We start from the raw sequence: 24,758 nt of genomic DNA, 5'->3' as shown, positions 1-24,758 counted from the left end.
TCATTTTTGAGAAAATATCTACAAAATGCCTAAGTTTGAATCATCGTAGTTTCTGTCAGCATTTGTTTAAGTAAAAAATTGTGTTGTATGATCAAAATATCTACCACTGCAGCTTGCAAGTAAGATTGAATCTTTGAGATAACTCTCATACTTCGGCATTGCAGCAAAGTATTTTAAATTCTTTCTGTGTGTCAGACAGATACAAGATGATCTATACTGAAGTATTTAACGTAAAATAAAAAACAAAAAGTATCTTTTACTGCTTCATCTGGGATGTTCCTAAGGGAAACAAGCTCTTACTTTTCAGCATGTGAGCTGCCATTCAAAAGCAATGCTTTAGGGAAGGTGTGTCACCCCTGTTGTGAATTTCTCCAAAGCACCAGCAAGTCACATTCCACAGCATTTACATTCTTGGTACACAGCTCAGCACAATGATTCCAAGATCAAACATGAGATTCCAAAAGGTCCTTTAACAATTTTGACCATTTCCTCTTTTTTGTGTTTGTTACCAGACATTTACATAAAGAATTAAGTTCAACGGGGCTGGGGATTTATCTCACTTGGACCATGCCTGCCTCACAAGTGCAAGGTCTTGAGTTTGATCCCCGGTCCAAAAAAAAAAAAAAAAAAAAATTACTTTCAATGATTTCTTGGTGTTGATAACAAATTTCAGCTACATTTTACCAAATGTGGTGCTACATAAAAATTGGATCTATTGTAGATCCAAGTTCAAAATTGAGATAGTAAAGTGACTTCAGGTTGCATCTCTAATTCAGTGAGTTATTGAATCAATGGAAACGGGCATTGTGTGATTTCTTCTACTGAATAGTGTCAGCTGTACAGGATTCTTTTTAGACCTTGAAATACCGTGGACAGTTCCTTAGTCAAGACAATATAATAAACAGGTGCTAAAGCGCTTCAGGAGTTCATATCTAGTTTGAAAGTCTGAAGCAAATCTTATTATGACTATGTATGAAATATGGAATTTAAAATTATTAATGGTTGATTTAAATGTTACTGCATCACATCATAACATACTTTTCAATAATTGCTTTCTACATAAGAAAAATCAGCTGATGCATGGATATTTATAATCGATAAAATAATATAAATTCCATCATATTTTTATTTCTCTCTTATAGTTGCATCACTTCTTTGGAGCTATTTTCTCCCCCTCTGTTGTTTAAGTCCCATATTTTAAAACATCTTTAGAAGTAGCCAGTACCATTATGGGTTGAGATGAAGTAAGCCTTCTAATATTGCTTGTTAAGTAAGTGTTTTCTTTTTGTTAAACAAAAGATAAATGTAGTTTTTAAGTTTAATATTGCAAAACTCTGAAATAATTTATATATTTTACATAAATTTAGAAAAAACTTTAAGAAAAGCTTCTATATTACTTCAAAATAAGGTAATAAAGTACACAAATGTATTGTGTATTCCACATAAGTACAAGGAAAGCGCAAGATTTCAGAGTTATGATATTTGGGGCAGGAGATAAAGCTACAGAGATCAAAGAAGGTACAGCAAAAGCTAACTGCTAAGATCAAAGTAACTTGCTAAGAATAAACTAGGTTAATCTCAGAATATACATATATAACTTCATTTATACTTTGATTGCATACCTTAAATTAATGACCTCAGAAAAATTGGTGCCATAATGTTAAGTGAAATAAATTATATACACAATCTTAACTACTGCATGGTTTCTCTTATAGAAGAAATCCAAAGTAGAAATAAATGAGAGAGCAAATAGGAAACTGGAAGACAGATCTTTTGAAGTGAGAAAGTAACCTAGAAATGGAGAGAGGGAGGAGGAAAGGAAAGGAAATGGGACATAACAGAATTAAGGTGTGCTGAGTGCACGTCAGACCTCGTAATGAGTAGTCATTACGTACTTCAAACGTGTACTAATATAGAAATTTCAAATGAGACATTGGAACTTAGCACCTGCCTCACCTAGGACTGGGGAAAAAATGAGGCAAATACTAAAAACACAAGAGTATATACGTACCCTTTCCATAGCACCAGAGCAGGGGTGCCTCCTATGCCCAGGTGTCTCTGAACACTCTACTTAACACTCAAGTGAGCAGAACAGTGACTCGTGTAAGCATCCTTTTGGTATTATTATAATATTCTCAACGTTGAGGACCTTTGAAAGGAGACTATTTTCTAGTAGTCTAAGGGAATGACTAAATAGGAAATAATGTTTTACTGATTCAAGTAATTTCTTTCACTGCACACTTATCTTACATAATAACTTACGATCTAGACATACTATGGCAATGAGACTGTAAAATATGCTCACATGCAACTGATGAAGAGAACAGATTAGGTGATGCAAAATAATCTTTTAGGTATCCAAACAAGAAGTACTAGAAATGTCCTATTTAAATTCTTCAGTTATTTTTAAATATATGAATCTCAATCTTTGTTCTATCCTTAAATGTGATTTAATGTTACATACAGGTGACTTACCTTTACTCATGCATGAAATAAAGAGAGTACAACACAGTATTAAATTTATGGAAGTCAGTTTTACAAAGAGTTTGTTGGAAAATATCTAATTCACAAGGGAATAATTATCTGGCTTGGGTTTGATAAAATTCCAAATAGAAAAAATAGGAAAGGATAGGAATGGTAACAAGCATTCTAAAGTAACAGGAATAAGAGAAAAGAAAAAAATAAAAAGGGATTCCTCTGAGGACACATGTTACCATTTTGATGAGGATTATGTAGGTAAATGTATTTCGTATGAAAGGCAATGCCTAAATAGTTTAAATAGCTGGTGTAGTTTCCTGCCAATCATTCATTTAGTAACACAGGGAGATTGAAATAACCCTTACTTCTGAAGATGAAAATGGTCCCTGAACATATTTAAATTGCTTCTTGCTCTTGTAGTCTTATCTTATTCTTCTTTTTCATTGTTTAGAGTACTTTATTAGTTTCTGTAATCAAACCCACGTAGATATGACCTTACATATTTAATACAGTGCGTTACCCCTGTACAAATGGGAAAAAAATTAACATTTCTAGACCAATATGGCTGTCCATTTCTGTACAATGCCAACTCAACACAGTAAATTGGGATAACTTTTTCTGAAGTAGACAGCACAGTTAAAGTTTCCAAAAATTCAAATTATATATATATTTATATATAAGACCAATAAAGCAGTATGTTATGCATCAATAGCAGCAGCGGCTTTTCCAGGCTCTGCAGTCATCTGAACAAAATTATAGACATTCAGCACATTCCATTAAAAAACCAAAACAAAAAACAAAGAAAAGAATAATACCCAGAAAACAGCAAAGTTCTGTTGCTGTTGTGGTACCTGGCACCATTTTTTTATTAGAATCTTAATCACCTTCTGGAAAGAGAACATTCTAGAGTAATATCATTAAAAATAGCTCTGATAAAGCATGGTCCCTACTACATATCATAAAGAAGGTACAAGATATTTTACATTCACAGAGGTATGATACAGTATCATCCTACATCAATAATACTAGATTATTTTAATCTTACATCATTGCCTTTTCTCTTTTACTTTCCTTTTTAGTTTTATTTTAGGATTCCCTATTTTTAATGTTCATACAGAGGTTTCTTTAACTGAAATACTGAATAGTTTCTCTGGTGTGAAAAACTGTAATAGTACACAAGATCCTAATGAAATAATTAATAATGTGAAATAGGAAGTAAAGGGCTAAAGGTGTAGGGAAAGTGGGAAGGGTGGGGGAAAGGTAGTAAGGGAGAGGAAAAAATATGAGAAATTGAAAAAATGGAAATAAAATGTTTGTAAATGGGGAGGGAAGGAGGAGGTGAAGGGAGGGCAGGGACAAGGGAAAAAAAAATGAGAATCAAGACCTGTCATGTAAAGGTACAAGATCCCAATAATGAGTGTAACTGTACTCTATACCTAGATTGTACCAATAAACTCAAAAAAAAAAAAAAACCCACAGGGAGAAGTTCAGGAAATTTGCTAAGAGGCCTGAGCCTCAACTGAAGCACATTAGACCAAGAACAAGTTGAACTTACAACTGAAAATGATGTAAAGTGGATTCTTGACTTACAAACTCCATTTGTTTGTAAGGGCTGGTAGTAACTCAAGTTACTTGTGACTCAAGACTATTTTTCCCATAAGGAATAATGGAAATTTTTTTCCTCATGGAGTTTATTGGTACTTTTTTTTTCTTTTTATTGAGTTTATTGGTACTTTTTAAGTGTACAGTACAGTTGCATTCATCATTGGGATCTTGTACCTTTACATGACAGATCTTAGTTCTCATTTTTTCCCCATACCCCTGCCCACCCTTCACCCCCTCTTCCCTTCCTTATTTGCAAACATTTTTTTTCCATTTTGTCCTTTTCTCATATTTTTTTCTTGTCCCTTTTTTCCTTTCCCCTACCTTTCCCACTTCCCCTACACCTTTAGCCCTTTTCTTCCTATTTCAGATTATCAATTATTCAATTTGGATCTATTTACACTTTTAGTTTTTCACACCAGAGAAACTATTTGGTATTTGCTCATGTGTGTGTTATTTATTTCACTTAAGAGTATGTCCTTAATACACATCTATTTTCCTATGACTGACTCTAGTTTCTCATTCTTTATGGCTGAATAGTACTCTATTTTATAGAAAAACCACACCTTCTTTAATGGAAATATTCATAATACATTCTGAACCTTCCAAAGCACCCCTTTACTAACCATTTCATAATAAAAAGGGTTGTATAATGTGCATAATTTACAGTTAATACCAACAATGTATTCACTTAGTGTATTCACCAAAAAGTTATGAAATATGCCTGATTTACCAGAAACAACAATTTCATAAGTACTCACCATTTGAGTTGACATTTTTCACTTGCAGGAGGGGAGGATGAAATGGAATGTGGTTATTGTTTGAAAGCAGAGTCCCCTTCCATAAGAATATCAGGAACCTGGCTCTCTGGTGCCCTTCCTCTCCTTTGCAGAGCCCACTAGGGCTCACTAGGACCCCACTAGGACTTACATCTGGGTCACTAGGTCTCAACCAGCATTTGGGTCACAACTCAAGCCTTTGGTCATAAGTTAAAATTAAAATTCTAGTCACAACCCAAGTTGTTCCTATGTGAGGCTGGTCATAACTTGAGGGTCCACTATAGGTGCCCATCTCTTTTGAACAAGTCTTTGTCCTCTAAATTAGCATGAGAATTGCAGTGAGGTTTTGTCCCCACTTCTAGAATGAGGAAAGCTGCAAAGGTGTCACATATCATAAAGTCAGGATTATGGATGTCTTCCTAAGAAAACAATGAGACCGCATATTTTATGGCAAGGTTGACAGCATGTATGGCCACCGCCTTGTTTCTCCCATAGGAAGACAATTACCCTGAAATCTAAAATCTAGCAGAGGTGAGAATAGGTAAGCAGGGCATTGATGAGGATAAATAAAATGCTGGTGCTATCAGCGACACCTCATACCAGCCTCCACCTTAATCTTTCAGTTTAAAGGAGTTTTTATACTTCCATTTCAACAAAACAAGATTTGTTTTCTACCACTTGCAATGAAAGAATCTAATACAATAATTCATTTTATTTATCTCTTGTGGCCAACACGTGTCGTAAGGCAAATTTAGTAGAGATAATGTTCTCGCTAGGGTTAGAATTTGAATTAATATATTTTTTTTTCTGCTGGATACCATTTTGGAAATCCATGACCATAGAGATTTATGCTAATTTTCAGGCTATTATAGTTGGGAAATTAAAAAAGGTACAAGGAGTTTGGGGACTTCAACTAAAGTAGTTTTATTAAATCTCATAGAGAAAATATGTTAAACACAAGGTATATATATTTGCCCAAGAGTAAATTCGTTTTTCCTCCTTTGAGATAAATATCCCAAATATGAGAGCCCTAAATCCTATATGTTAGTCATAGAAGACAAATTTTTCTGATTTTTTGACACATTTGTACTGCTAGACTTCACTATAGCATATGAAGCACACGTTACCCTGACAGCAAAGAAATGAAAATTACGCACTATATATATTTTCCAGTGGCATCTTTGTAGACCTTGCCAGTATCTGAACTGTTAGAACATGGTTGAATGTCAATTTTGTGTAAGAATTTTAAAGCGGGTTTATTATAGTACTGAATATATCTGGTCATAAATTTTACTATGAAGAAAAAGCAAACTTTCTCTAAACATGAAATTTTATTCACATCCATTAATTGTTCAACATGGCATGGCTTGTGAAATCTAGTTATTTTATTAATATTACTGTGGCTTTTGTTGGCTTTTTTTTTTCAAAGGAAAAATATTATATGCATTTGTTTGAATATGATTTTTAGTAAATTATTTCAGTAGTAATTTCCATTTATTTGCTTAAGAAAACACAGGGTTAAAATAGAACTTTAGAGTTTTACACGATTGAGGATCTTCTGAAACATATCAATTCAACAAAAGCAAGTGAAAATTTTAATAAATCCTGAAGAGAGAGAGAGTGGGACCTCGGCTCGTGAACTTAGTTTGTTTCACCAGTCTGGGGAGATGGGCGTGGCCGAGGGCGTCTGCTTCCATTCCCAAACCGAACTGTTCGTGGCTGGAGTCACTGTTGTGCTGTCACGGTTTATTATTATGTCCCATCCTGGTACCGCTCCTGCTCTCCACTCTTGTTAGTAATGATACCGGTAGGCAGTTCTCCGGTTTCAAGGAAGTGTGAAGCCTGTGTTTTCCTGATTATCATCAAAAGTTTCCAAATGCAACGTGGACATTCAATCCTTCGTTTTAAAGAATGAAGCAGGATTCACTACAGGTTGAGTACCCCTTCTCCAAAGTTCGTAGGACTGATAACGAATTCAGATCTTTTTCCCCAAATTTTGCCATATTTGTATATACCTAATGAGATATACTGGGGATGCGATATACCCGAGTCTAAGCCTGATTTCTTTTTACGTTTTATATACACCGTACACGCAGACTTTGAGCGTAACGTTCTACAGCATTTTTAATGATGTGCACAAAACAAAGCTTCAGGGTACAGAATTTTCCATCTGTAACACCATGTAAACACTCAGTAAGTTTCAGGTTCTGGAGCACTTTGAAGTTCCAAGTTTTGTATTCATGACTACTTACTTATCTGTGTTAAAGAAATGAATGAATTAAACAAAAGGAAAATTCATCTCACTGCATGAAATATTATTTTACTGTGCATATATATATTACTTTATATGTTATATTTATATATATATTAATATTTATATATTATTTTACTGTGCATATATATATATCCACATACTAGTAAAATATGTAACTCAAAAATAAATGTGGGATCAATCAGATAGAATTTTTTTCAACTTTAATTGAGTTTATTGGTGTATTTTAGGGGTACAGTACAGTTACATTCATTGTTGGGATCTTGTACCTCTACATGACAGGTCTTGATTCTCATTTTTTCCCCTTGTCCCTGTCCTCCCTTCACCCCCTCTTCCCCTCCCCATCTACAAACACTTTATTTCCATCTTTTCATTATCTTATAATAAGGGAAAATAAAATTTTATTTTTATTCATGTGAATAAACACCAGCAAGAAACGGTTTGATAAGGCAACAAACACGAAGTTCCTCTAACTCCTTGTTCAACAAGCCTTAGGACATGACTTTCTGGCTTTGCATTTCCAAATTGTTGGACTTTTCCATGGACATTCTAGTAGTTCAGAAAGCTGGAGCTCCTCACTGTACTGCCTACTAAAAAATGTAATATGAATCACACATACACAATGATATATACATAGGGTGTCAAATTTTGAATGGCCCACATTTTAAAAAAATGATAAGTACAGTTAATTTTATATCTTTTCAATATATAATCACTATAAAACTTTCAATGACAAATTTTATTCTCTGTTTCCCATAAAGTCTTGGAAATTTGGAATGTATTGAATGTATTTTATACTCCCAATATATCTCAGTTTAAAACTAACCTCAGATCAAATATTTATCATTTCTAAACAGCATCCTTGTGAAAGTCTTAGCTAGTACAATAGAGAAAGAAATATACTCTTGAAAGTTTGGTCAATGACACTGACTTGGTATTCAAGTGGCATGATATGTATGTCGAAAATCTCAAATAATTAACAACAATAAAACACTTCCTATAACTAACTAGTATATAAGATCATAGGAAACAAGGTCTCCATAAGCAAACTGATCCTATATATGACAGCATTGAACAACTGAATTATAAAATAACTGTGTTAGAAAGAGATAAACTTTTCCTTTACTTTTAAAGCTTACAGATAACATATGTGAGAGTAGAAAACGTTATATCACTATCCCTAGAGACACAGTGAATACTTTTTACCTTCATAGTGTTTCTTTCATTTAGTAAAAGTTTTAATTCTAATTTTAATTATTAATCTTGAGACATTAGTTTATTTTTTTCTGCTTCAAGTATTATACAGATTATGCTGGATCTTCTTTGTGGTCTCCTACAATTATTATTTTCTCATTCACCCAGCTCATGGTTATTAGTGATATTTCTACTACAAATTTTATCTTTAACTTTGCTAGATATCTTTCACTGTACTTTCATCTGTAGCAATTCTTCCTTTGGTATCTGTTCCTTTTACTCTCATTTTTGATATATAGTCTGAGATATTTATTCCTTTATATAAGTTAGTTTCTTTTCTGATCTTTTTCTATTCTTTTTCTTTTCATTAGTTCGATATTCCTGATTCACATTGTTATTTCACATCTGCAATTTTTCATTTAATTTTCTTTTGCTTCAACCTGAGTTTTGTGTTACAGTTTTCATCTACTGAATCACTGGATTTGCTAACCATGCTTTCATTTGCCAAAGAGTTTTCATTATTTTTATTTTTCATAGTACCTTTACGTAGAGCTGGGTTTTGCTTTGCTGGATTTTTCTTTTTTTGTTGTATTTATTTGGACAGGATTTTCCTAAACCAGCCATTGAAGGACTTAATTCTCAGTGAGTAGAAGTCACTTCTTGGTTTCTGGCATGAAGCAGTTTCTCTTCTTTTCTCCTCTGCTAGAATAAAAAAGGCAACTTGTGTGTGTGTGTGTGTGTGTGTGTGTGTGTGTGTGTGTTTTCAATATCAGACACCTCTTTACTTGCTTTACATATTCTAACTGCTGTTCTCCTTTTTGCTTTTAACTTTCAGAAGAACGAAGGACATCTTTGACTTCAAATGATCCTCTTTTCCTCAGAAGAACTATTTTTTAGGACAGCCATCTCTTGTCCTGTGACTTTTCTAAACCCGTTACTTTTAATTAACCCATACCCAGGACCTTAATGTACATTTTCCCAGTAGAATAAGCCTTCTTGCTTTCCTACCGATGAACTCTAGCTGGTATTACCTTTGTTCTGTTGTTGGTATCATCTTTGTTCGGTATAATCCTATTGCACTCCTGTCTCTTGTTTGATCCCCATCACCCTCCCTCCAGCTGGGTGAGAACTGGAACTAACTTTTCAGGTCTTGGATGTGTACTTCACCTATTTACAGAGTTTTGTCATCTTAGTAGCCAGAAGATATAGGTATTAATTTTCTTTTCTCTTAGTGTCTTCTAAGTTAGGAAAAAGATTGAAAGCATTAAAGACCATCATATTCTTCTACTGATTCCAGAAACCCCTGCTTCCTTCTTTATCACTGAACAATAGAATGTTGATGTCTCTCCAAAGGAAACTTTTTTTAGGCTCATTAATTCCAGCTAACCTCTATGTTTTATAAGATGCATGTACTATCATTCATTTTTATTTTGGTAAAGGTTCTTTGTTACACACAATGAACCCACTGCAGTGTATTGAACAGAAAGATTTACTACACATCTATAGGTACTGCAGACATGTACCAATAAAAAGTTAAAAAAAGAGAAAAAGACAGACGGCTAGATAAGTCTTTTGCAGGTTGTTTTCTAGGGGATACTGCATAATGGTGCCCTAATTTTAACTCTCAAGACTGTTCTGATTAGTGAGAAATCATTTGGTCATCTGATGAATGCTTCACACAGTCATTGGGGAGCTGAATAAAACAATGTTCCAGTCTAAGCTGCTAAGAACACCTGACACAGTTGTGCAGGATTAACCTGAGGATAATCAGGTGCTGTCACTGCCAAACACAGGTCACAGTCCGTACATTCCTGCAACAGCTGATGCCACTCATGACACTCCCGTAGGCCTGCAGAAAGAACGCCACTGTGTATCTACCAACACCTTGGGAAAGTGAACGCTTCCAGCAGTGAAGAAAGCTCCTCCAAATGACTGCTGCTTCATTCTGAGTCTGTCTCCAGTGAGCGCATCTGTCTCTCTGGCTTACAAAGCAGAACCTCCCTGGCCTGGAGGGTGCTGGCAACTGTTCGGAGCTCCACCAACTATATGCACACACCCATGGGTGCTACAAATCCATCCTTTCTTTTATGATTTCCGAGTTTCCACTCAGTTGAGTATATCGATTTCTGAGTTCCTCCCCACGTTGTTTCTCTATTTATTTACGGAGTAGCTGCGTGGCTTTTAAAGATGATTCTTTTCATTCACGGAGGAATCAGCCATCAGTATCATTTCACTGATTACACGTCTGAAATGTATTAATTATATATGTCAATAATCTTCAATCTAGTCTTATGCTTACAGAGTAGCTGATAAGTATGCCCAGAGCAAAACAAAGGATTAAGTGAATTTTGGAAGCAATGAATATGCATCCAAAGTGAGGCTAATATGACATTACTATAAGGAAAAATGTAATTATTGGCTATGTTGTAAAATGCTATCTAATGGAGCCATATATTATCTTTTTATTGAAGTATAGAACCAACATGAGTAAGTACAAAGTACCAGAATGAGGATTTCTATTTATTATATTTCAGTGTTTCGATTTATTTTGCTGCGCTCTTAACAGAATTCTTCATTGTTTTAGACATAGATCTTAATCCGCAAATGCCTAATCACCAACCTGCTGTTATGTTTCAATCCAAAAATTAATTAAAAAATAATAAGAAAATCTATTTTAGAAATTAGTATAATATCAATTAGCTCATCCTATGTAACATTATCCCCAGGGGTATTTCATCAGCCCATTTCAAATCCCAAATGCCCAGGAAATAGCGTAATTTTGATTTTGCATATATTTGTAAAATGAAGCACAGCTTCTGAATTATCACAATAGTAACTTTAAATAAAGAAAATATTCATCCAACAAAACATGGTATATGATATACAATTAAAACTATAATTTTTGGTGTAAATATTTAAACTTACACCAAGTGGGAGTAGGTCAAGAAGCACAATTCCGACATCAATGGATGACTCTAGAAGAGAGTCACAAAGGGAGCACTATTTTTTGCCTCCCCACATAATTTTATATTTTCTCACCAAGACTGGTTCTTTCCTATTGGCTGACTAAAAATCTTAGGAAGGCTTATTCTTGTCATGTGTTTGCAAATGAAATCCTATTGTATTAGTTACTTTCTGGTTGTTGGGACAAAATACCCAACACCCACAAGTTTAAAGGATGAAAGACTTAGCTCAGGTTGTAGAGAATTCAGTCCATCATTGGCTGGAGGTCGGGAGGCCAGGCACAGGGACAAGGTAGAAGAGCTATGGTCCATGGCCAGGCAGGCAGAAAGCAGCAAGCACCAAGCAGCAGGAGCAGCCTGCCTTCCTGCTCTCCCTTTATATCCCATCCAGGCTATAAGCCTATTGATTGATGCCTCCCACACCTAGGGTAGAACTTCCATTATCCACACCCAGAACTATGCCAAACTGGTTTAGGTATCACACACCCTTAATACTAGCGTCACATACCATAGGCCCAGCTACGTGCAAAAAGCCCCACCTCTGAGTACATGAGGCTTTGGAAGACATCTAGATACAAACCATAACACCTATAATTAGAATTTAGCAACTAAACAAAAACAGTTAGTACTTAAAAGTTTCCAGTATTTTGTAGAGCTCAAAAGCCTTATATCTCCTTGTAAATTGTAGATTTCTCTCCCTCTACCAACCCCAAACTCAGGCCTGCTTAGCCTCTAGTGTGAGAAGTAGCGGCATTGGTTGAGTGCCTTCTGTCTTTCCCTGTGGAGGATTAAGCCTTCTCTCTCACTGAACGAAGGGACATGTGTTGAGGGAGAAGAATAAAGATAACTAGAATATGGAACTAAGAATAAAGATAACTAGAATGTGGAACTTCTTACTTGTTTCGCTGATTGGGATCTAGTTTCAGCATACTCTGAGCTGGGCAGAATTGTAAGGATGACTTCCTTTCATGTGGCATTTTGTGGAATCCCTTTTTGACTGTATCATCTGAAGTTCCTTTAAAAGGAAGAATAGCTATTCTGGCTCCCCACTCCATGGAGACTGGAAGTCTACTTTCAGTCCTTTCTAAGGTGTTATCTTGCTAGTTCTCTTAGACAGCTGCTTACCCAGTATGGTCTGTTTTTGTTGGAGGAACAGCTAAATTTTGTTTTTCCAGAAGGTCTATGCATTTAGTTGTTTCTCACAACACAATTCTTTAACACAGCATTTCAAGGTAGCCTGTTATCCAACCCATTCTGTTCTCAGAAAGTGAGCAAATAAACTGCCAAAGTGATAAGTTGAGATCATAACATAATTCTTTCTAAAAAAAGCCTTTTTCTGATCCTTTCAGAAATTCTAATTGCCTAGTTTTAACACTCAAAGTGGGTGGGTAGCCTGCATGTTTTCTTTTGATTTGGGGATCTCATTTTGAAATAATGCACATCTGGGGCCATCTCCACACTTTGAAATGTACTTTGGTTGAAAACTTCCACTTCGACATCAGATTCCATTAGGATCACTCTCTGTACTTCACAAATCCTTCTCTTAAAACTTTTCTTCTGTTCCCTCTTTCCTTCACTGGTAACCTCTAGAGTAATTGACATTGTTTAACAAAGATATGCAAAACATCTGTACACTCTACTAGAATATTCATTTTTTAATATTACCAAGTTTTTTTCCCCTAGGTGTACTCCTATTGTATACTATTTGGGTTCATAGGATATGCCTTCTCTTAAATTATAATGAATGTTCAATACAACCACAACTTTAATCGAAAGTAAATATTCTACAAGATCACAAGATTTAAAGAGTTAAGTAAAAGTTTTCATCCCATAAGGTTTATGTAAGAGAAATTTTTAAAATTTTGCACATATAGCTGTGTGTTTTCGGGAAGTGATGTCTATTTAAAAAGAAAGTCAAAGTAACTTTTCACAGCCTATGTCTTTTACATTAGATTGTTATTGTCTGGGGCACATGAGTCTCTAAGAAAGCCAGAATCCTCATGAACAGTGGCCGTGCTCTTCCTGGTTATCCCTCTTAACACTTGGGCCTGATACAATCTGTAGGTATCAAAAAGGAAAGGAAAACAACCACTGAAACGAATATCCTGCTATTCGCCGCCCATCACACACTCGTGCAACCTGTGGTTAGTGAGTGTCTTCTTGAAGAGGCATTGAGCTAGGACCTGTGGGAAATACAATAAATAAATAGAAGCAAAGTGTTGATGTGTCTTCCAATTTCATTCTGGTGCTACAAAAATGATAGAGTTATATACACAAATCAGTATTTTGGCGCTAAATATCACTTAGTCTTCCCAGGGACTCTTCAAAGTAGATATAAGCAACTAATTTCAGATGATGAAGCAGACTCTCAGAGAGATTAATTATTAACACCAGATGAGACAGCCAAACAGCAGAAACATACACAGTGCTGACACAGCCCAGATCATTCATTATGACATGCCCTTACAAATTGCCCTAAAAAGATATTTGGGCTATGCATGGTGACACAGGCCCGTAATCCAAGCACTTGGAAGGCTGAGTCAGGAGGATCGCTATGAGTTCACCATGAGTTTAAGGCCAGCCTGGAATACATAGTGAGTTCAAGACCAGGTTGAACTATGTAGTATGACCCTGCCTCCAAAAGAGAGAGAGAGAGAGAGAGAGAGAGAGAGAGAGAGAGAGAGAGAGAGAGGGGAGAAAGAGAGAGAGAGAGAGAGGGGAGAAAGAGAAATCCAAAATGTTATCAGTTTTCAGAGAATAACAGTATCATATATGGAGAATATGAAAATATTTTGTAAAAATAAAGAAGGTTGTTCAATCGGATAGCTGACAGGTGATTTAAGGCAAAGGACAGTTGCATTTGAATTATCCAATTGTTTTTCTAGACTGATTTAATTTTGTTTTTCTTTAGTTCTGTTTAATATGTGAAACAAACAACCCAAAAAAGTTATATATCCCATCACCCAGATTTTGTCTTTAATAGCTTTCCCTAAGTTAACAAAAGCAAAATTCTATTACTGTCCTATGGTGCTCTGGTCTTCATAAGCCACGGTGAGAAAAACCGAGAAAATTCTTTTACCCCTATGAAGAAAATGCAGCTCAGAAAGATGCCTCCTTGTGGCAGTGAGGGGGTCATTTCGTCTGTTTTCTGGCACTGAAATTAGCCATATTTACCGTCTTACTATAAGCACTAGAGAGAGAATCCTGCTAGCTATGTCCCTGCCAGATTACAATAAGGTGAGAACTACCTTGTGGTCATTACCGCGTGTTTCATCTGTGTATCTATGAAATCCAATATTGTCACTTTATTATTCAGAATAGATATTAGTAGATACTGAAAAAATTGAGAATACTGCACATAGTGTTTATACATAAATGTGGCTATAGGATAAAGAATATGATTTTAACTCACTCTGAACAGACAGATAAGAAATAATGTAAGTAATGCTTTCTTGGTGTTTCAGATGCCAGACCAGACAGACTTTGTAAAATTTAAAGGAAAAAATCATCAGCCATCATCACCAGCGAGATCAGCAACAAATTCTTCAGAACCCTATTAAGCACTGGTAATATACTGGAGATACTTAAATAGGGTATTGCCTTAAATTTACCATGTAGCTTTAATTCAGATCTGTTAATATATTTATTCATGTTTTTTTTAATTCAAAATAATCAGTGATAATTTAAGCTGGTGAACACTACCTGTAATAGTCTTTCATGAATTATTAAAGTTTTAAAAACTCTACATAAATCCTTGCATTTTAATTGCATCGTTAAATGAAAAATATTAAACTTTAAGGTCAGATAATTATTTTAAAATTTGGTTGACACAGTCACAGAGAATGTATGATCTTAGGCATTATAGAATAAAAGTACTCTCAGATAAAAATGTCCCCATGGTACTCATATTTGAAAGTACATGAATTAAATATGCTTCCTTCATCTCTAGTGGTTCATGGAATTTTTATGTCTCAACTAGGCTTTTGTATTTATTTTATGTAAAAATAGCAGTATGCCACTAAAATTTTTATTTTTCTGTAAATGTCATAGAATAAGATATAATAAAAATAGCATTGCTTTCACTTAAATTGTCCCAGTGTAATTTACCCTGCAATCACTTCTCAGTCCTACTGAGTATAGCATCCTTACCTTCCTCCTCCTCTGAAGTGCAAGAGACATTTACTTCATCTGAATATCACTTTCCTCTTCTTCGAATTCCAGCTACTTTTTTGTGTTTAATTTTTGCTCTAAGACTTCTCCCTTCATTTTCTAACATTCTGAACTCTGAGCTCTGAAATATTTTTATGTGCGTAGTGTTCTACCCTTGAAGATAATGCTTCAAAAAGATTACCTAGTTAGACATGCTTCAAACAACTAAATTTATTCTCAACATTATTCAAATGATAGTATTTATTATTACAAGGTTTGGCTCTGGGGTTAGATTTCCTGGATGACCCATTTCTTTGCTGGGTGCAAATGGGTAAATTATTTAAACTCTAACTACCTTAGTTTCTAATTATAGGGTGAGAATGAAATTAGTAAGCCAAAAGTATTGGGTTATCTTGAGAGCTAATGGGATAATCCATGTAAACACTTAGAACAAACCATATCCAGCACACACAATATGCAGTAGAGTTTAATGTTGTTGTTGTTGCTATATTTACTATTGCACAGTTATTATGATCTTAATCATATAATTTGATTTAGTTTGAAATACTTCTCTTAAAAGTCTCACCAAAATACAATATAAGCTCAGACCCTGAGAATTATAAAAGTAAATACCATATGATGATTAGTTTTTGAGGAACAGTAAGAAACCATAGAAAATAACATATGACTGGATGAAGATGTGTTTTTTTTTCTATAAAATGGAGTAGTACTCAGCCATAAAGCATGAGAAACTAGAGTCATTCATAGGAAAATGGATGTATATTGAGGCCATACTCTTAAGTGAAATAAATAACACACACACATGTGTAAATACTGAATAGTTTCTCTGGTGTGAAAAACGAAAAGCATAAATAAAATCCAAATTATATAACTGACAATGTGAAATAGGAAGAAAAGGGTTAAGATGTAGGGGAAGTGGGAAGGGTAGGGGAAAGGAAATAAGGGAAAAGAAAAAATATGAAAAAAGGAAAAAATGGAAACAAAGTCTTTGTAAATGGGGGGGTGACGGGAGGGCAGGGGTGTGGGGAAAAAATGAGAACCAAGACCTGTCATGGAAAGGTACAAGATCCCAATGATGAATGCAACTGTACTGTATACTTAAAAATACCAATAAACTCAATGGAAAAAAATGAAGTAAGTATATAAATAACAAAAAGAAAAGAAAAGAAAATAATATATGATAGGCCACGAAGCAGATGCAGGAAATACACAAAAAGCCTTAAAATTATCCTAGCTCAGCTCAATGATAAAGTCTAAGGATATCAGATTTGTCAGATTTCAACAATTGAATCTGAATCAAATCAAATTGAATTTTACACTGTATGAGTCTTGCTGTCAATTTTAAGTTTTAACTTGCTCTTTTTTATCTTTTCACTGTTTGTACTTTCCACGTTGTCATTTTGTGATTGGGTTTGTAGCTCATTTTCATCAGTATAGTTCCTATTAATTTTCCAAATTACTTGATAACGTGTTCATCTATTTCTACACTTGGGTGAGAATACTTTACAATTAAATCCTTTAAAATGTTTTAGGGTGGAAGGGGGTCAAACTTTCTCTTTTAGAGAATTACATTTTTACTGAGTCCATATTTCCAAATTATTTTAAATAAAATAATGTCCAATATGTACTCAATCAGAAATAAACCACCTTACTATCCTTCTAGGAGTTGGTCACTGCTTTGTGCTACGTAGACATTCATTTATTTGTCCATAATTTTCCTCCTAAAAATGTATGTTTAACTCTCACGAAGGTGAAAACTTTCCTTCACTATTTTCACTGCTCCATCTTGAGGTCTTCAAATAGTGCCTTGTGCATGGTGTATGGAGACATGGTGGTTACATTAGGTGAGACTTCTCAAACTTATTTTATCGTGGATCTTTTGTGATCATCTCACAGAGCTAATGTTCCTTGGAACGCGCTCAGGGAAACACTGCTACATTTTCTTTCCTGCCTGGTTCTCCAGCGTTTACATTCTCTCCCTATCACTATGGTGTTCTCAGTGCTGACCTGCTCTTGCAGGCTCCCCTTCCCTCTGCTTCTGGTTGGGTTCAATTAGTTGATGACAATCACAGGGCACTGAGAGGAAAGGGCTAGAATGAATGGCAGAGATATTGCTCCCCAGGTCCCTTTTCTTCAGTTCCCCGAGGCCACGGTGCCATGCACCGATGCTATCCATCAAGCAAAACCTTGTATGGAGGTTGCTGCCCCCAGCTTGCTCCAGAAGTCCAGCTTTGATAAAGGCTGTCCAGGGCTCCATCCTTCCTTTTCCCAAGGCTCATTTCACTGCCTTGACTCACGTTGGTTTTCCCAAGTTCTTCCCATACATTTTTAACAATCCCATTGTTAGCCCTCTGCGTCTGAGTTTGAGCACATCACCTGTTCTTTGCCAAGTCTCCACTTCAAACTAATGGATGATCCATTATGTGCTTCGTCAGTTAAGAGAATGAGTATTTAGGAAAGATTTGTTTCAAGACCCTTTCTCTTATTAGTCCTCGGACTGGTGGTTGTAATCATCCAGCACTGGATGACATGAAGTCAGAGCACTGCTGGGTATACAGTATTACAGATGCCACAAATTCTGGCCTAATTTCTGGGGAAATCGCCTATATATTTCACCAAATTCTTAGAAACAAGTCCTGTGAGCATCAAGCTCCTGTGATTATAGTCCCTGCCATTTAGCACTTTTTCTACTTTTCTCTCTACTGAAAATTGACACGCATATAAATGGACACAATGGCATTGGTGGGATGGCTGTACTACTGAAACTTTTAAGTTCCCCCTTATTATGTAAGGCAATAAGATCCATATAAAAGGGAAAGAGAATTACTTTCCATGAAATCAGTCAATGGAGCATCTTGACTGTAGAGACTGTGGCATCTAACAGAGACTTCCAACTTTGAACTATGTAACAACTGAAGTTCTCTGTAAAGTTTGCAATTTTCACACACCTTGCCTAAGTAGAGCCTGACATATAAGAAACATAAATTCTACAGTGTTCCAGAAAATGAAAGGTCAAGAGATAAATGCGTTGAAAATTGTCTTTCCTCTTTTCTTTTACGTTTCCCCTCTTTGCACATCCTTCAATGAGGCTGTAAGACCCACTTTAACAGGGAAGAGATTCCGTTCCACAAACTCAGTCTATGGCGCTTCCTGACCGTAGGGATGACAGGATCGAAAGCAGAATTCCTACTTGGGTACTAGAGAAGTATTACAATGCTTGGTCAATTTTGTAATTTCCAGGCACAGCCAATGTATATAGAATCTGACATATAGGAAACATAAATTCTGCGAAAAGTCCCAGAGACTGATGGACAGGGGATAAATAAATTGAGCACTGTTTTTCCTCTCTCCGACACCAGATATTGCTCTATTGGTTATAGCGTTAGCTATGCTTTTTTTTGTTTACTATTTATTTTTTTATTTGTGATCCATTTAACATTTCACTTTATACTGTAGTAACTAACACCTGTTCACTGAATGACACTGTTCTCAGAGTAGCACTTTTGAAATCTTCTGTGTTCTCACACTTATATTTAACTGTTTTGGCTGCATATATCTATGATGTGCAGGGTGTTAGTTTTGGAGGTGCTAGAGCCTGAAGTCAGGGTCTCACACACACTAAGCAAGTGCTCAGTGGCTGAGTTACATTCCCACCCTGACACACTAATGTGAATAGATGCATACCTCATGGAATATTTACTGTGGCCGGTAGGAGAGTTAGGCTTTTATCTGTGAGTTCCCCTTTCCGCTCCTTGATCTGCCTTCCTTTGGCTTCATTTGTCCTGCGACACCTCCTAGAACAAATCATCTACCCTTTCTCTCTGGAGTCACCATTGTTCTTCTAATGGGAAGCTTTGTAAAGTGGACCCCACTTCCCTTGGTAATATTTTCCACTATGGAGCGTGGTGAACTTGTAAAATTGTCAGTGTCGAATATAAGAACCTGAGCATGAGTAACGACGCGCTTCTTACTGATCCCTCAATAAGGAAGAACCGATGAAAGTTACATCATTTGGACACAGCATTAACATCCTCAATTTCTCAAGGCGGATGTGACAATGGAAATAAGGGCATATGGACAATAATTTACTTTTCCTAACTCACAAGAGATCTTAATTTTGTTTAGGATGATACCTTACCAAGTTTCTATTAATTGTGTATATAAATTCCTTTCTGGAGAAGCTCATTTCATTCCTGTTTGCATACTTTAGCACATGGAGTAGAGTATAAAAATATTGATTGATTTTTAATGTGCCTTTTTAGTAGCTAGAGATACCAGAATGAAGAAAACTAATACAATTTCTGCCTTCATAAGGAGAGTTCCACATTCTTGTGTATTTAATTGATTCTCAACAATTGTGCATATTTCTGGCAGGTTTTGTCACATTCATACAGTGCATAATGATCAACTAATTTCTTTGTTTTTAAAACATACAAAATTTCCACTTTCTTTATGAAGAAGAGGAATAGTCTAGAAGAGATATAGTCTAGAAAATCTTACCCTTTTGCTATTCAGCATCTTTTATACACTTAATTTAGAGATATGCTCTGTTTATATTTATCTTTGTTAGTTATACGTGAATGCTTCAACACTAGGAAGTGTATTATTCACCCTGAAACACACAGTGATGATGGGCGACTTTACTCATAGTATAGAAAGGCATATGCGATTATCGCTTTCAACGTAGAGATGAAGCACCACCTTTTATAGTTGTTGTTACTGCAGAATTAATTGAAAATTAAGTGTAGTGAGGACCTAATTGTATTGTCCATAAAAAGGCATGAATGATAAAATGCTATAAGGAAACAATTTATCAAGGATTTCTATGGCAAAATGATAAAAAGCTCCAGAACTGGGAAAAAGATGAGGTCTTGTTCTAGTACAGCACAATCTACATTAATAAGATGCATCCTCCCTTATTGGAGGAAAGACAGGGCTGCACCATGACATTAAGCAGCAATGCGTATGGAGGGAAAATATTTGCATTATGCTATATGCTTGCTCGTGTTTTTGCTATTTGTCTTCTATAATCTGTTTTGCCATAACATTTGCAATAAAAGCAATATACAACCTTCTAAGCTGGTTTAAGAAGAAAAACAAGTTTTACCTGAGCGTATATCCAAGAAATATTTATCTTATGAAGGAGCTAAAGGCTAAACCCCTTGGCTACTGTGAAACTATTTGTTTGTAACTTATCTTCACGAGATAAAGAAGTAAAAGAGTCACGATGGCCTTTCCTGGAAGTTGTTAAAAGCAAACTCAAGTCTGAAAACTGTGCTTTCACACACTGATTAAAAGGTTACACATTTAGGAATTCAATTCCATTCATTTGGCTGTAAGAGGGTGACTGTGCACAGTCGCAGTCTAAGTTTTTCTTTAAGAAGAGTGTAACATTTTTATGAAGACGAAGTAGCCCGATGCAGAAATTCAGTCTATGAATGCTGAAAGTGCCGCTGCTCTGTGGCGGTAGCGGAATAGAGATTTCCTTCCGCGGATGACTTTAGGCAACTCCACAGGGACCGAGGATTCACTAGAATCCAATTTGAAAACTGCTGGGAGAGAATGGCAGGGATCAACACAAATTTAAGGAAAATATCTTTCCTTAATTTGTGGCCATTATATGAACATCAGCAAACAGTGCTTTCTCTTTTGTAAGTATTGGGGTTTGGTTATTTTCCTAAGTAAATCTTAGCTACCATAGCACCAAAACATCTGCCTTTGATACAGAAACAGGCCGTTTCCTGTTCAGAGGTCCCTTTGGAAATCCTGGTGGTCTTGCAATAAAGCTTCTGGGGTGGGCTAGGCAAGGCTCTGGGTTTCCTATCAGAGCCTAAAGATTTTTCAAAGTTCAGGTACTTTACTCAGTTACACGAGAGTAGTTTAGGAACTCTCTCTGCGGCAGGCATCGCTTCACAGGCCTGACAGGATGGATCGGGAATGGGCCTTGCGCCTGATCCATAACAGTCATTGCCTGTTACACACATTTCAAGATTCATTCTGGCTATGAAGATAATCGAGGCAGTCGACAGTTACCCCGCAGCTGCATGGATTTATGATGGCACTGTCAAGAAAATGAGCCAAAATGACACAGTAGCTGGCTTTAGCCGCAAATAATGTGATAGGCTGTAGAGTGGTGGTGTAGCAGCTGCTGTCATTGCAGGTAATAGGCAATAAAGAAGCCTGATAGCAATACCTGTCATTTCTTAATGGCTGACTTCACTGAAGAGCTTTTGTGGCCTTTAACATGGAGATAATAGAAGATACAACAAATTTTACAGCTTTCACATTGCATTCATAATTTATCTTGAGAGTACTACCCCAACAAGGACAACAGTTGTCAGCCTGAGAAAGTACAGAACCGCCTTCGAATTGTGAGAGATTGTCTATTATTATCAAGAGCAGAATTCAAGCACAGAAAATGCCCCGTGCTCCTGGGCTATGATTTCCGTCCAAATATGTTTAGCTTATTGTAAATCTACTTCAGTGAATATTTTGGGTGGGACATCTCACGGAGTGATTTAATCCCTCTGCCAGGCAGAAGCATGCACCGTTTTTGAATAATATGGAAGGTCTGTATTGAGTTGAGTTTGGGGTGGAATGAGTGATAAAATCAATGAAAAATAGCCTGCCTGCCTTCTGAAGCTCCATTACATTAGGTGAAGGCAAAATAATGGATTTTAAAATACAGTGCACCTGATGTTCAAATGAATATGGAAGCATCCACTGGTTTTATGCTGATTTCTAAACACTGAAGTTGATGATAAGAGTAGTTAGTACAAGCAAGGTAAAGATAATCCCAGATTATCATATTCAAATACTTGTCACATTTTGCTTGGCACAGGTCTATAATCTCTGCACACTGGGAGGCTGAGGCAGAAGGATCAGAAGATCTAGCCCAGCCTGGGCAACTTAGCAACTTGGTGAGACATTGTCTCAAAATAAAAAAATAAAAACATAAAAGGAATGGGGTGTGTGGCTTAGTGCAAAAGCTCTGCGTTCAATCCATAATAATAATAATAATAATTTTTATTATTAATATTAATGAATATAAAATCCAAAGATATACTATAGGAATACAGCACAGAACCCAAGTGAACACAAGTTTATGTTATCTTATGTTATCACAACAGAGAAATTTATGCACTATGGATGTTTTCCTACTCCTCACTAAAAATTCAGGCAAGTGGCACAACTTCTCTCATACTTAGGTAGTAATTTGATTTATGACCACTGTATTTCCAAATATGAAACAGATCTATTATAAAAAAGCAAGAATCTGTTCCTGCATAATAATGCAAATCAGCAACATGATTTAGCACTAAGTCATCTCTACATAAGATGCGAGCAGTGGGACAGAATCCAGTTCTATTCCTCATTCCGTGTCTATCACCAGACACTGAGATTTCTGCCTTCCCATGTCAGGCTTTTAAGACATGAGCCACACAGGGAAGAGTATGTTCTTGCCAGAGCAGGGAGCAGATTCAAGTCAACCTTTGCTGGGGCTTTCGTGGATTCCTCAACACCATCTACTTGTAGTTTTAATAACCTGTGATGAATACTCCTCCGTTCCGAATGTTGCTTGCACCTTTTAAATTCTTCTCCAGAAATTACTACTGAAGCCATTCAGCCCCTGAAGACTGCTGTCATACAAAACCCCAGTAAAGCAAAGCCAGGCTTTCCTGTGCAAGATACATGCACCGTCATGGAAGACACTAGGACCCCATGTATTCCAGCACACTCTCAGGCACAGGGCCATCATTATCCAGCACCCACTTCCTGAGTACTGCTTTGCCACCAAAGTACCCTGTCGCTTAATGTGTAATGGAAGCAGCCTATCTGTCCCAAAGTTGGAGACTGGATAAAGAAAATGTGGTTTTCTATAAAATGGAGTACTACTCAGCCATAAAGAATGAGAAAGTAGAGTCATTCATAGGGAAATGGATGCATACAGAGGATATACTCCTAAGTGAAATAAGTAAGTCACACATGTGTAGATACTGAATACTTTCTCTGGTGTGAAAAACTATAATGATACATAAGATCCTAATGGTGTAATTGACAATGTGAATTAGGAAGAAAAGGGCTAAAGGTGTAGGGAAAATGGGAAGGGTTGGGGAAAGGAAACAAGGGAAAAGAAAAAAAAATGAGAAAATGAAAAAATGGAAATAAAGTATTTGTAAATAGGGAAGGGAGGAGGGGGTGAAGGGAAGGCGGGGGTATGGGGAAAAAATGAGAACAAGGACCTGTCATGTACAAGATCCCAATGATGAATGTAATTGTACTGTATACCTAAAATGCACCAATAGACTCAATGAGAACAAAAATAAATAAATAAACGTTTCCTGGAAGAAGGCAGCCAGAGCCAGGCCCACTCTGTAACCCAGCAACTACAGGGCTTTTTGCCTAAGGCCCTCAGATGTTCCTGATCAAAGCACAGTGACTCCTTCTACCACTCCTCACTTGAGAAGCTAGGGCTCACACCCATTCTGCGGTTTACTACAAAAATGTCCCCCATAAATGTGATCCAAACCCAGTCACATTCTTCTTCTGGGTGTCTGAGGACTCGTACATAGTGGTTATGAAGGGCTGAGAATAAGTGAGCAAGAACATATCCCAGTTATCACAAAAACTCATTGTTTTTCTCATTAGCTTCCAAGGAATCAGGGGCTAACTGCCCTGAAATATACAGAACGATCCATTCCCTCTAAAACTCTTCTACCAATGGAGAAACACCAAGTTGTTCTCAACCATTTTCTTCGAAGGCTACGTTAGCTATTTGGTATCTCACTTTGGTGGTTTTGTATCTATTATACCTTGCTGCCTCAGTTTAAATTTAAAGTCTCACACGCTCACATATAAATGTGTTTTTAAAAGAAATACCATAAATATTTTAAGAGAAGAAATTCCAAGCATCTAGGGTTTCCGGCAGAGAAGCTATCTCTCTCTCTGGTTGGGAAAGTTGGGAAAGGCTTCCCGGAGTGGATCAGAACTGAAAGAGATCGATAGGAAACAATGTTGACACATGACGGGGCTGGGACTGTTTGTGGTGAACACAGTTTTCATAACTTAAATCTCAAAAATCTAGATAAAGCATTCATTTACATGAATCTCTAAAGCAAAGATACTCTTCAGATTAATAGTTTATGAGTATGAAGCAGCCCCGCATGCCGCTGAGCTGTTTTATTGCCTGGGTTTACACTACTGCGCTCATTAGGAAATCTTTATATACAGTTGTCTGCAAACTACGACTCATTCACTTCTTTGTTCTTCATGGGATTAGAAAGACTTTTGGGTCATTTT

General features: G+C 36.3%; 1 long non-coding RNA gene across 1 annotated transcript in view; it reads left to right on the top strand.

The window, feature by feature from the left end:
* Positions 1 to 6,637: 6,637 nt before the first annotated feature.
* LOC104871328 overlaps positions 6,638 to 24,758 on the top strand; it is a 36,412-nt gene continuing 18,291 nt past the window's right edge. Inside the window, exons 1-2 of the long non-coding RNA XR_782834.1 lie at positions 6,638 to 6,791; positions 14,753 to 14,854. This is a non-coding gene — a long non-coding RNA (uncharacterized LOC104871328). The remainder of the gene's footprint in view (positions 6,792 to 14,752; positions 14,855 to 24,758) is intronic.

The sequence above is a fragment of the Fukomys damarensis genome, unplaced genomic scaffold, assembly GCF_012274545.1.
Source record: "Fukomys damarensis isolate Sample0158 unplaced genomic scaffold, DMR_v1.0_HiC HiC_scaffold_3, whole genome shotgun sequence".
NCBI classification, from domain to species: domain Eukaryota; kingdom Metazoa; phylum Chordata; class Mammalia; order Rodentia; family Bathyergidae; genus Fukomys; species Fukomys damarensis.
The sequence above is the reverse complement of the archived record's forward strand: the minus strand, read 5'-3'. Positions and strand labels throughout refer to the sequence as shown.